Below are 12,700 nucleotides of genomic sequence, written 5' to 3' on the forward strand. Positions count from 1 at the left end.
CCAGCAGCAAGGGGGCGGGGCCTCCCCATCGACAAAGTGGCGGTTGCCAGGTGGCCAATGACCAAAATTCAGGGAGGTTGTTGACGGGGTTTTGAGCAGCTGAGATGACAAACACACTGGTAAGCCACTATCGCCAACCTTGCTGACATAATTAGCCATTTCTAATCAGACTTCTAACTTTCAGCCAGAGCATCCTGCCTGATCCAGGGGGCTTCTAGCAGCTTCTGTGAGCCCTTGAGCTAAACTGGGAGTGAGCGCCCTCATGTTATTCACAAAGGTGTGGGGCCATATGTCTGGGGCTTCCTGCACAGGACTACAGATCAAGCACGTTTTGGCTTGAGGTGTGGGGGACAAAGGAATGGAAAACTATAGAATAGATCGAAGGGAGAGAAACAAAATTCATTGTCTTTGTTGAATGAAACAATGGATTTAACTTATCAACCTTGATGACAGTGAGCTGTGCTACCTTGCTGTGAATATGGTCTTTGGACTCTGGCGCCAAGGTCCAGGCTAGAAGGTAATAAACCTAGAAGATCCTGAATGTCTTTCTCCATGAACTCCCGAACGAGCAAACAAGGGTGTAGAAGATGGTGGTTTCACTAATCGTTTATAAAACTGTCTCCACTTCAGCATGTGGAGTTCTGTCAACGTCACTTACAATTGATGCTGGAATCCATGTGACAAGTCTCCAGTGGGGCTGGGCTGCCAGCCAGCTGGCCTGTCCCACAGCAATGCCCAAGTAGAAGAATGGGCTTCCCACACCTCCACCCACCATGGCAACTGAGAGCCACAGTGGTAGAGCAAGACCCCAGAGAGTGTCCTGTACCTCCCTTCGGGGGCAGGAGAGTGGAAGGACAGATTAGCTCTGCTCTTTGCAAAATCCTTCCCCACACAGTGTCTGGTAAGCCCCAGGCAAGTCTCAGGTAGCCCAGAGAGGTAGGAGGACAGGTATAATGATAAAATTCCAAGGAGTGTGGCTCACCTATGGTCTCATGGTAAGTAGGACAAGGCCCTGGAAGAAAAGATTTGTCACCTGTGGCTCTCTGCCTTGGATGGATGAGAGAGGCTGAGAGCAGCAGCAGAAGTAGTCTTATTTGTTAAATGTTGATCATCAAAAACAAAGCAGTAATTTTAAAAGGTTTAAATAGTTCCACAATTCCTGTCTTTGGGCAGAATCATTTCATTCTAGACTGGATCGCTTTCTGCATTTAGGCTGAACTCGATAGACACAAGCTGTGGGATGTTTTTCCTCTTTACTCTGCACAGAAAAAATTAAGTTGTCTGAAGTTGCCAGATGTATTCGAGGCCCGTGAAAAGAACAATACCACAATAAGTGATTTGTAGCAGCCCCTTGAAAGTGTCTAAGCCTCATTCAGCTCCCTACTGTTCTGCCTCATTATATGCAATCACACTCAACAGAGCAATACCCGGGCTGAGTTGTCCTTCTTTGGGGAAATCTCACTTTCTTTCTTGTGTGTTCCTGATTCTCACACTCCTGTAACCTTCACACCCAGTCTGGGCTTCCCTTGTTCTCATCTCATGGGACATGGGGCTACTTCTGGCTTTCTGCAAGCCCCCAGCTCTGACTCCTCCCTCCCCACCCAGCTCAACTCCCACCCCGCACCTTCTCCACGAGCTGCCTGAGTGGGCCTGCGCGGGCCCTCTCCACCAGCAGCCTGGAAGGGTTAGCCATGGTGCCCCACCTGCCTCCAGGCCTTAGCCATTTGGCGAGGGAGATACACTTTACTCAGTCCAGCAAAATCGAATGTTCAGTTCCTGGGGATCAGGGGTGGAACCTCAGAGAGTATCTCTACAATCTGTAGGTGGTAGGCCTGGGAAGTACAGAATGCAGGTGCTTTAGAGAGAAGAGAGAAGCAAAGAGCCAAACTGGGGGCTCTGGGAAGGGGCAGGGAAGCCAGTTCTCATGGAAATCTTAGTTCTGAGAACCAGTTCCTTTGGGGTCTGGCCACATTTCCTGACCTTCCTTTTTGTGCTTTAAAGCAGAAAGGTTTCTGTGGATTACACCCCTAACCATTGCCGCTCTTGACCTCACTCTTAATTTGTTGGGGACACTTAGCTGACAGTTTCTGCCCCTAGCTCTACGGCAGCTTTATTCTGACGCTAGCTTTACCATCTCGAGAGGAAATATGATCTAATCTAATCTCTATGTGTTATGGCCTGAATCATGTCTAAATGTACTAAAATTTGTACACTGAAGCCCTAATTCCTAGTTCCTCAGAATGTGACTATGTTTGGAGTCAGGGCTTTTCACGAGGTAATTAAAGTAAAACCAGGTCATTGGGCTGGGCCCTCATCCAGTGGGACTGGTGTCTTTTTAAGAGGACATTAGGACGCAGACACACGCAGAGGGAAGATCACACGAGGACACAGAGAGAAGCCAGCCATGGGCGAGCTGACAAAAGAGGCCTCAGAAGGAGCCAAGCCTGCCGACAGCTTGACCTTGGACTTCCAGCCCCCAGAACTGTTGCTGAATGACTTGTTGAAGCCCCAGGTCTGTGGTGGTTTGTCATGGCAGCCCCAGCTGACCAAACACCATAGATGTTCATCTTGGCCTAGTGCTTCCTCACATCCCCCTCAGGAGGCCAATCTCCACCCCTTGAAGGACTTCCTGGCCCGGAACTTCAACTCACATGGTGAACATCTCTTGCTGAGGCTTTCCTGCCCCCATCTCAACCCTCCACTTCCTTCCACAGGCCAGGTATCCCTTCCAGCGTCTCTCCATTCACTTCTAACTCGTTTCCACTCCTCCCACATGTCAGGGACCCGCCTACCACCGTTGCTGTCTCAGGAAAGGAACAGGTGAGCCCCAGAGTGTGCTGAGGCCGATTGCTCCATCCCGGGGAACCCCAGGGGCCAGACACATCAGAGGTCTAGGTCCTGGCTGGATTTTCCAACAGTGGGGCCAAACAGACTTGGATACGCTTGTCCCAAGACAAGCCAGTGATTCAAGAGATGAGGGTTTGGACAGGAGAAACAGGGGAGTTTATTTCAGGTGCCAGCAGCCTGGGGACATGGCAGGCTCAAGCCCTTACCGACCTCCCTGTCTGCAGGATGGACACCTAGAGTTTTCTGGGAGAGGCTCAGGGGGTATGTGCGAGACAGCAGGCAGAGAGGGTGTGATCACGGCTGTGGGGCAGGACGAGTTCAGCCCATGGTCATGGCGGGGAAACGGACATGGGGGGGGTGGTCTTCCATGCATTTCATTGCTATCAAGGCTTATCTGCTCCGGAGGCTGGGACATTCCAGTCATTGCAAAACACCTTCATGGATGCATCCAGAAAGTGCGGCAAGAAGCAAGCACGAGGTGTTTAGTTAGTGCGTGAGTTAATCAGTCTGGTCTGTTTGTGGTTTTAACCTTGGGGTCCAAGATCCAGCCAGACTCAGATCGGCTGAGCAGGCGTCTGTGGCCTCACCTGTGTGATGTCCTTTCCTCAGCAGTCCCCACGCGGTTGACAGTGACGGGCGTTTTCACCAGATGGCCTGCCATCTCCTCAGACTCGGACTCACCTCACCGTCCAATCTGGTCCCCTTCACAAACTTCGTGTCCTCAAACAGTTTCCGTTTCTTGATCCCTATCTCTCTGGTCGCCCCATTTCTTTGCTCCGCTTTGTAGCAAAACTCCAGAGAGCCCACTCAGTTCCTGCCGTCTATTTCCCTTCCTCCCGTTCTCTTTATGCACGTGTTAGACTTACAGGGTATCTTACTGTGTTTGACTTTTAAGTATCGTTAGAGAGACCTCTGTCCCTGGCCTGCCTCTTGGTGTTGTCCAGCGTGTCTCAGCTTTACACGCCCTCTCCACACCCAGGCCCTCAGACGTCTGTCTTCCTGTGCCTCTCTCCCACACTCCAGGCACGTGCCTCTAAACTGCCTCTCGACTTCCTCCCTTGGGAGTCCCGACGATGGCTCAGACTCTACACATCCTGCGATGAACTTGTGATCATGATCGTCTGTCAAGAACCAGCTCTGTCTGTCACCTTCCTTTCTCAGCCGAGGCAGCTCCTGACTTGCAGGAACTCAGGGCCAAGTGCTTGGGATCAGCCTTAGCTGCTTTTTCCTCCCATACTCCACCTCCCACCTCGCAGGAAAACTTGTTGGTTCTACCTTCAAACTGTGTAGGGGCTGAGACTCTTGCTTCCTCCACTGTTCCTACCCTGGTCTGAACTACCATCTCTTCTTGGGCCCTTCCTGAAAGATCTTCCTGCTTCTGCCCCCGCCCCTACCTGCTCCCTACAAAAAAATTTCAGCACAGCCGTCAGTGCCATACACCATGTCACTCTTTTGTCCCAGCCCCCCTGCTAGAGGCTTTTGTTTCTCTCAAGAATAGAAATAAAATCCTTATGATAGCCCATGGGACCTTACAGTCTCTACTCACTGTGACCTTTGGCCCATCTGTGACCTCTTCTCTTTCACTTTCATTTTGTTCCAGCAACACTGAGCCCCCCTGGTTCATCTCACAGGCCAGGTTAGCTCCTGCCCCAGGGCCTTTGCACCAGCCATTCTGGCTCCTGCTTGCGATCCCCTTCTCCCAGGTACCTGTTTGGCTAATTCTCCATTCTAGGCTTGGATCTCACCTGTTGCACAGGGCCTGCCTGACCGTCCCCAGTGCACGCACATCACCTACTCTCCCTTCCCTTGCCCTGCTGGCCTTCTGTCTGGGGCACCTTCTACCTCCCGGTGTACTGTTTACTTATTGATTATGTGCAATGCCTCGTGCCCATCGCTTCCCTTCCTGGTCTCATGGCTCTGCTGGAATAGAAACTCCAGAGGGAACCAAAGTCTGTTCTGTCCCAGATATAACCCAAGTTCCTAGAAGAGTGCCTGGCCCCAGGCACAGGCCTAATAGATATTGGTGGAAGGAAGAAATAGAATTCTCCCATAAGGCCATCCACCACTGCCCTGCATTCTCTAAAGTGTGAGGCTTGGAGGGCATCTTTCACACGGAGCCTCCTTCCCTTCGGAAACATCCTCACGCCCCAGGTCCCATCTGCCATGCCAAGGTGGCAAACAGTCCTCTCCACCCAGCACATCCTGGAATCATCTATTAAATTAATCTTTTTGAACACCCTGTTTTGGGTTGATCTTGTTCCCCGCCACGGCCTGTTGGACCAAGTTTGATGTGGGGCTCACACAGAGGCCGGTGTCCCTTCTCTGACTTCTCATAACTGCAGTTGAGGCCAGCTCTTGATTTAAGGATCTCCTGATCAGTAACGAGATTAAGCACAGTGAACCTTTTTTCACTTGGAAATCCAAAAGAGACTTGGGTCGAAACCTGGCTTGCTCTCAAGCATGTATATTCTATTTTAAATTTTCTGTTGACCCCTTAATTGTCCACACCCCACATTTTGCCGGTTTATTTACAGCCTTCCTATCCCTTCCATGGGTGCGTGCTCTGTCTTTCAAGTCAGGCCATACAGCTCCTTGAGGGCAAAGGCTGTTTTATACAGCGACACCTTGATTAGAGATTCCTCTGGAACAAGGATCATTTACTCAAAGTCAACTGTGTGCAAAAGTGAAAACAAAACATCTTCATAAATCATTCTAAGCAGAGCTGCCTGCCTACAGCTGCGTGTCAGAAATACTTCAACGCGGTTTCTGTTTGTCTCCGTGGGTGCTGAGGTCGACAGGGCCCATGGCTGGGGCTGTCAGCAGCCGGGAAGGTTTTGTCCCTGAGTCTGCAGTCTTTTCCCTCCGTCTTGGGCCTCGGCAGCGCCGTCTTCAGGCTCCTTGGGTGACTTTTCAGGACGTACCCGCAGCTCCTGGCTCCCACTGCCCCCTCCGGAGAAGATGGGTCTAGGAGCCTGTCCTTCCTGTGCGCTGATGAATGGTTGTATACATGACACCAGACGCTATGAGGTTATCCTCTGTGTTCCTCCTCAGCGTGGTCCAGGAATCTAGAACAGAGGCTGGCACCAAACACAGACTGGAAAATGTCTTTGTGGAACACGTGACTGTGCGCTCAGGAGGAATTTATGCTTTGAAATCTTGATTCCCCCCATTACTCAAAGAAATGTTCAGGAGTTCTCCATTATCTTCATGGAGAGAAATGTGCTCCCTCCCTCTACCCTTTGAAGCAAAAATACCCTTGAAATTACTATTAGGCTTGTTAAATGGATCCCATAGCTGGTCTGGCCTGCCCCAAGGTGACTTCCTCACCTCCTGCCTTCCCTGCTCCTTGCTGGTCCCTGGGGCTGTGTCCCTCTCTCGCGGACCATCCTCCTTGTGTCTATGGGGTGTTTAGGCCTCCCTCGAGCTCTCTTCTGCCCTGGCCCCCCTGTGTCCCTCATCCCGCTTGAAGTAAGACCTTACTTCCATTCACCCTGAATGCTGACCCCGCTTGGCTCTCGTCTCCTTTCCTAGGGTTTCCAGACACTGATGTTTCCAGAACATGTGGCCCTATTTGGGATCTGGTCCAGGAATTTTCTTAGTATAACCTCTCATTTCTGACATCCTGGAACATCCTGTATTGTTTCCCTTTCCCATGAAGTTTCTGACAAAGACATTTTCCCTGGGACTGAGACATCTATGCTCACAGAGGTATAACTTAGGTGTTTTTTTAGAATCTCCCAAGGAATTAGACCCAGAGCAAAACAAGTTTCATGACACAGAATTTAATCATTAGGGCCTCAAGGACAGGAACCCCATAGCATACGACTCCATTTCCCTTTCACTGTTTAGGGAAGTTGTAGACCCAGCACAGACCTGTAATAAACACCTGCTGAATAATTGATTGAGTGACATCCAGCCAAGCATGCCGGATGTTTCTGTCTGGCTACGATGTCTGGGATTTTTTTTTCCCCCAGGAAAAATTGTGATTATTTTCACAGCATTTATTCACCAGTTCTCCCTCATTTGTTCTTTTTCCTTTCCTTTTCTCCCAAGTTTTCATTTGAAAAATGTTAAATAGAGACAAAGCTGAAAGAATAGAATAACCTTATCTATGCTTGTCTCTTGGATTCCACAATTAACATTTTTCTACACTTGTTTTTTTTTTATCTCTCTCCGTGTAGTTCTCTCTATGTATCATAGACCTATCTACGCTTGTATTTTTATAACTCTCTCTATAAATATAAAAACTTTATTGTTGGCTATTCTGAAAGTCAGTCGCAGACATCATGACCCTTCACCTTCTCAATGTTTCCTGCATTTCCTAAGAATGAGGACACTTTCTATATAACCACAACATTATCACAGCTAAAAATTAATAATCATTTTGAAATGGAATCCAGTGTCCTTTCTTTTCTTCTCAAGCTGGAGACGTTTGCTTTTGGACTGCACGATGACCCTGCTTTCCAAATCTGAATTCCGGTCCTCGTTCCTTATGGATGCCTTGGGTTTGACAGGTATGGTAAGGTGCTGTAGTTCATAGAACAGAGTTGTGTTCACTGGCTCTTGGGTGACAGAGAGCTGTTTGGGCCCCAAAGATGGGTTGTTTCCAGAACAGACCATGTCCATCCTCAAGCAGGAGCCGGGGTAGGGTTTTTTGGGGGACACTGAGGTCTGCCCTGGGTCCCAGGGCAGAGCTCCTCTGCCCATACAGCTATCCACTGTATGATCTCTCCCTCTTTTTAATCTGTCTCTAGCCTCCTTTATCTCTTGTATTGTGGAATAAAAACACTATATACAAGGCTCTTGGCAATTCTGATTCAGTAGGTCTGGGATGGGAATCTCAGGAAATTATATTTTTACAAAGCTCTCCAGGATTAGAAATCTGGCAGGGGGAAAAGGGGAACGGAAAATCCCCCATTACATGGTCTGCCTACACAACACTTCTCTGTACATCTTATGTATGTGTGTTTGTGGGTTTTGTAAGATGACTCCAATTATCTTTGGAAGTGAGTGGAGTAGAAACTATAAATAAATCAGAGACTTCCTCAGAACATCCACGCGCACCGGAGCCAATCCTGGGACGCTGCTGCTGGCGTTCGCAGGCGGCAGCGGGGGCAGGTGGCGGGAAGGCTGGGGACTTGGGGGGAGGTGACCTGGCTCTGACCTTGGTGCTGCTGTCTGCTAGCCCAGGGATGGTTTGGGATCACTTACCTGAATTCTCTGAGCCTCAGGCCATCCTCCAAGATGAGCAGAGTACTACCGACCTCAGGAGGAACCCGATGGGATGGTACGTGTGATAACACTGAAATTCACAGCAGGAGGCTAGTTGAGCTGAAGATAGATTCACTCGGGAACCCAGATCTATCTGGGGGACTGCTGGGGCAGGCACACCGGGGGTTCATTTACCCAATGAACTGAGAGGCCTCCCGGGAAGAAGCTATCACAAAGGAAAAGGTGGAGGGGGAGAGGCATCTGAGCTTAGGGAAGCATCTGCCCTTCATCCAGAGGGTTCTCCTGGCTGTCTGGGGCACAGGGAGGGACAGGCTATCATACCAGAGTGTACCAAAATGAAAGGAACTGGGTCTTTATTATCCCTGGGGAATGTGGGCAGGGCAGGGGGCCAGGCAGCCTTCAGTGGACCTGACCCTGGGTCCCTGCTTCCTGGGGCGGCTCTTCAGGTTGCGGGCATTAACAGAGGTCATACTGCAGGGGGCGCCAGGGGCACCGCCATGGAGAGGGTGGACAGGTTTTCTGGGAGTCTTGGGTAAAGGGATGTACAAAAGGGGGAGCTAGGAGCATGAACAGCACCTCTCAGCCGGTAGCAGAGCATTGCCAGAGAGAATAGGAATGACTACGGAGGACTTGGAGGGGCTGGGGGTCGCTTCAAAGCCACCAACAAGAATTCCCTTTTATAAGGCTGTTGTGGGGTTGTTGTGTTTTCCCCCAGATCCCTGTGGCCTACGACCCCAAGCATTTTGAGGGGGGAAAGAGCTATGCGGGAGTGAGGGACTATGGTGCTGAGATCCCAGCTCTCGTTGGGAGCTCCTTTCCCCAGTCTGGAGCACGAGAGGCTGGGACGAGGCCCAGGCGGAATGATCCATGAGATGAACCGTGAGAATCAGGTGTGTGAGCAGCCCCGGTGGCCTGTTCATCATCCTCAATGGCCTGACATTCCCCTAATGTGAGGTGAGGAGCTCCGTGTGCACAAGCCCAGGAGGCTGCCTGGAGGCTTCTGGGGATGCTTCCAGCAGTGTGGGCTGTAGGGCAGGCGAGGGAGGGAAGTGGTGACAGGAAGTAGCTGGGCGGTCCCTTAAGGCAGAGGCTGGTGAGGGGGCGAGTTTCACCGAGCATTTATGGAGACTGAGAGGAAGTCAGTGATTCTTCATCCTGATGGTTTTTTTTTTTCCCTGAAGTATAATTTCATGTAGAAAGCGTATCATAGGTGTACAACCCATTGACCTTTTCCACACACAACACAGTAGGGAACCAGCACCAGCACCAGCCAGAAGGTCTCCAGCATCCCCGCAAGCCCCTGCTGTGCCATTTTCCTCAGACCCATCCCTATCCATCCAGGTGACCCATTTAGCCTGCGGTGTGGCCAAATGTTTCCTTGTCACTCACATGCCCAGGCTCTGTGGCCCTTGGAGTTGCTCTGGGCGAGGAACAGTCAACGGTGTTGAGCCTCCGTATAAAAGTAGAATAATAATGGCATTTGCTTCATCGGGCTGTTGCGAAGATTAATAATAATCACATAAAATAATACACGAACGGCATTTGGAACAGTGCCTGGCATGTAGTAAGGACATCGTTAATGTTTATATTTTTAGGCAATTGAATTCCTTAACTTAAATCACGGTGATGAATTATTTCTCAGTCTTGAGGCAAGTGAGGAAATTTCTGGAAAGACGGTGGCAGGTGGTCAGCACATGTCTCCACGGGGTATGTGGGGTTTTGAGCTTCTGTCACTAAGAGTGGCACCTTTGAGGGCCAGTAGCCCTTGACTCACACAGACAGAAGTGTTCTGCTCCAAAGTGTCCCTTCCCATTAAAGCCATCCTGTGGTGGGTCTTGGGACTCTGACGGGACCTGAGCAGTGTTCTTTAATCTCACCTTTTGACAAAAACCCTCTGTGTAAACACATTTCAAATTTGGGAGTGGGGGAGAAAGACTTCTGAGAACCCAATCTTAGCGTTTAGCATTTTGGTCCTACTGACGGCATTATAATTTTGTTCTTCTGTTCTCTCTTAGTTGCGTATTTTGCCCTCATTCAAATACTGGAGACAAAGGGAAATGGAGCCATCAGATTATTAAAACGGTTCCGTGGTATAAAGACACAAATATCATTCAATTGTACAGGGTGCCTGATCTCTCTGATGATAGTAACAGGGACGGTGAACTAGCAGGAGAAATATCTAAGCTTTGTTTATGTGTTGCTACAAATATGTAGCTCTTTGTGCTGTCCTATACAGTCAAGAAAAAGGTTCTAAGGGCTTCCAGCATGAAAAGATTACCTTGCTAAATGGCAGTCACTGTTCTGTACATGCCAGGGGCTGAATGAAGGGCAAGTCCGTGCTCCCGGAGACTTTGCTACTCAGCTCATTTCCTATAAAAATACAGAAACCATGCACGTGTAGCTGAACATGTGAGTGGAGGTGTGGTAGGAAAGGAAGAAAACATAAAAGGAATGGAAAGAAGGAGTTACGTGTGTGCCAGCTGCCTAGGGAGAAGAGATGCGGGGGTTGTAAGAGCATTAGCCAATCAACGTTAGAGATTCCGGGCTTCTCACCTTCCCCTAATTTGCAGAATAACACTAATAATCAGGGTCCATGCACTGTAAGTTAAATTACTTTTTAAATAAAACAATACTAATATCAATAATATCATCCTTACGGGAGAGTCGCAAAGGTAATTCCCATATGCGCTTTACCCAGACTCACTCCTTCCTAATATCTTGCCATATCTGTTACATTAGACCTTTTGAGAGTAACTTGCCCCTTGAGCCTTTGATCCTTCAGCTCATGTTTCCTGAGAACGAGAATCTCCCTGTGTGAGGACAGTGAGGTTATCAGCATCAGAAACTGCAATGCTGGGGTGCCTGGGTGGCTCAGTTGGTTAAGCGGCGGCCTTCGGCTCAGGTTATGATCCCGGAGCCCTGGGATCGAGTCCCACATCGGGCTCTTTGCTCAGCGGAGAGCCTGCTTCTCCCGCTGCTTCTCCCGCTGCCTCTGCCTGCCGCTCTGTCTGCCTGTGCTCGCTCTCTCTGACAAATAAATAAATAAAATATTAAAAAAAGAAAAAAACTGCAACTCTGGGTGATACGCTAAGGCCTGCTATAGCAGGTAACACGATACTCTCTCCTAATCTACGGGCCATAGTCCAGTTTCGTTAATTGTCCTATCCCCATCCTCCACGGCATTCTTCCGTCCCCGACTCAGGATCACATACTGCATTTAGTTCTCATGTCTCGTTCCGTCCATTAACCTGCAATAGTTCTTCACCCTTCCCTTGTCCTTCATCATAGTGATGTTTTGGCAGAATACAGACCAGTTATTTTTTACAGACTGTCCCTCAATTTTGTTTTTGTTCCAACATTTATTCATTATTAGACTCAGGTTATGAATTCTTGGCCAGAATACCGAAATACTGATATGTCCTCCTCGGGGCATCTGCAGACACAGGCTGTACGTCTGAGTCTCCTGAGCGATGGTCATCTCGATCACCTGGCCAAGGTATCGTCCTGTTTCTCCTCTATCCAGTTACTCAGTTCCCTCTGCAATGAATAAATATCCTATTGAAAGGTATTTGAGGATGCTGGAAATATCTTCCTTCCCATCAAACTCCCCTTTTCGCCAACCAATCGCTATTGTGATGGTTGCAAGGGGGTGAGTTTCAGTTTTACCCTTCCCTTCACATTTACTGGTCGGCATGGAAACAAAGATCTTTCCTATCTCCTTCATTCGGTCATCTAGTTATTATCAGCGTGTACTCAAAGATTCCCAATTTATTTAGTATTGATTTTGATACATATATTTCTAGATTTAGCCAGTGGGGGCCCTTCAAGCTGCCTCCTGTGATGGTTTAACATTCCTCTACTACTATTTCTTACTTACTATGACAACAAGGTCTTCTAGGTTCCTTCAGACCTTCGAGGCTCTGGTCATTGAATCAATGATCTCTCCAAGGAAACCTCCTTATGGTGGAGAATGGTGTTAGAGACCAACATCTTGTTGCAAGATGTGCTCATTGCTATTGAGGTATCATTGCTCTGGGTTCTTTTCGGTGGACAGGTCTAGGGACCATACATGAGTGTGTATATGTATAAACATATGTATATATTTACAGCTCATACTACTAATTCTGATTCCAAATCTACTTCACAGGAATCTTTCTTGCCTTCCTCACCCTTTCCTTGTCTTTCATTATACATCATTCCATATCATATTCCCTTTCTTCCACAGTGAATATCCTAGCTTCCCAAAACAATACATTTTCTTACATGTCCATTGCACAATATGCATGAAACATTTTTTTTCAAAGGTTTTATTTATTTATTTGACAGACGGAGATCACAGAGAAGCAGGCAGAGAGAGAGGAGGAAGCAAGCTCCCTGCTGAGCAGAGGGCCTGATGTGGGGCTCTATCCCAGGACCCTGGGACCATGACCTGAGCCGAAGGCAGAGGCTTACCCCACTGAGCCACCCAGGTGCCCTGCATGAAACAGTTTAATTGCCACACTGTAACACTATGAAAAACACATGAAGAAGAGTTCAACAATTGTTTGAAGTTCTTTCATTCTCTAGGCTATGGTTCTATGGCCCAAGTAATTTGTTCAAAAGGTGGGTGTGTTAGATCTTT

Source organism: Mustela erminea, chromosome 14 (genome assembly GCF_009829155.1).
Source record: "Mustela erminea isolate mMusErm1 chromosome 14, mMusErm1.Pri, whole genome shotgun sequence".
Taxonomy (NCBI): Eukaryota; Metazoa; Chordata; class Mammalia; order Carnivora; family Mustelidae; genus Mustela; species Mustela erminea.